We start from the raw sequence: 339 nt of genomic DNA, 5'->3' as shown, positions 1-339 counted from the left end.
GTCAGCTCTAGCCACTGGAAAGAAATAAGAGGAGAAATCAGGCCAATCACAACAGCTGATCACTCTGACATCATGTGGCCTGAGCTCATTAATATTCATGAGGTGGGTAAAGGATGCTGATAGCCAGGCTCTATTTGGCTAGCTGTTAGCCAATCAGAGTCAAGCAGGTTACCTCAGGTTCCCTTATTGGTACCTGGTGATAAACTAGGTTTACAGTCTAAGAGGCCGGACGTCTTTTAAACGTTGTAGACCACCACACAACATCCAACACAACAAACATTAAAACCTGTAATAGAGACAGTAAATAGAGTTTTCCTGTCCTGGACTCGGTCTTGACTC

This window comes from Etheostoma spectabile, chromosome 21, assembly GCF_008692095.1.
Source record: "Etheostoma spectabile isolate EspeVRDwgs_2016 chromosome 21, UIUC_Espe_1.0, whole genome shotgun sequence".
Lineage (NCBI taxonomy): Eukaryota > Metazoa > Chordata > Actinopteri > Perciformes > Percidae > Etheostoma > Etheostoma spectabile.
The sequence above is the reverse complement of the archived record's forward strand: the minus strand, read 5'-3'. Positions refer to the sequence as shown.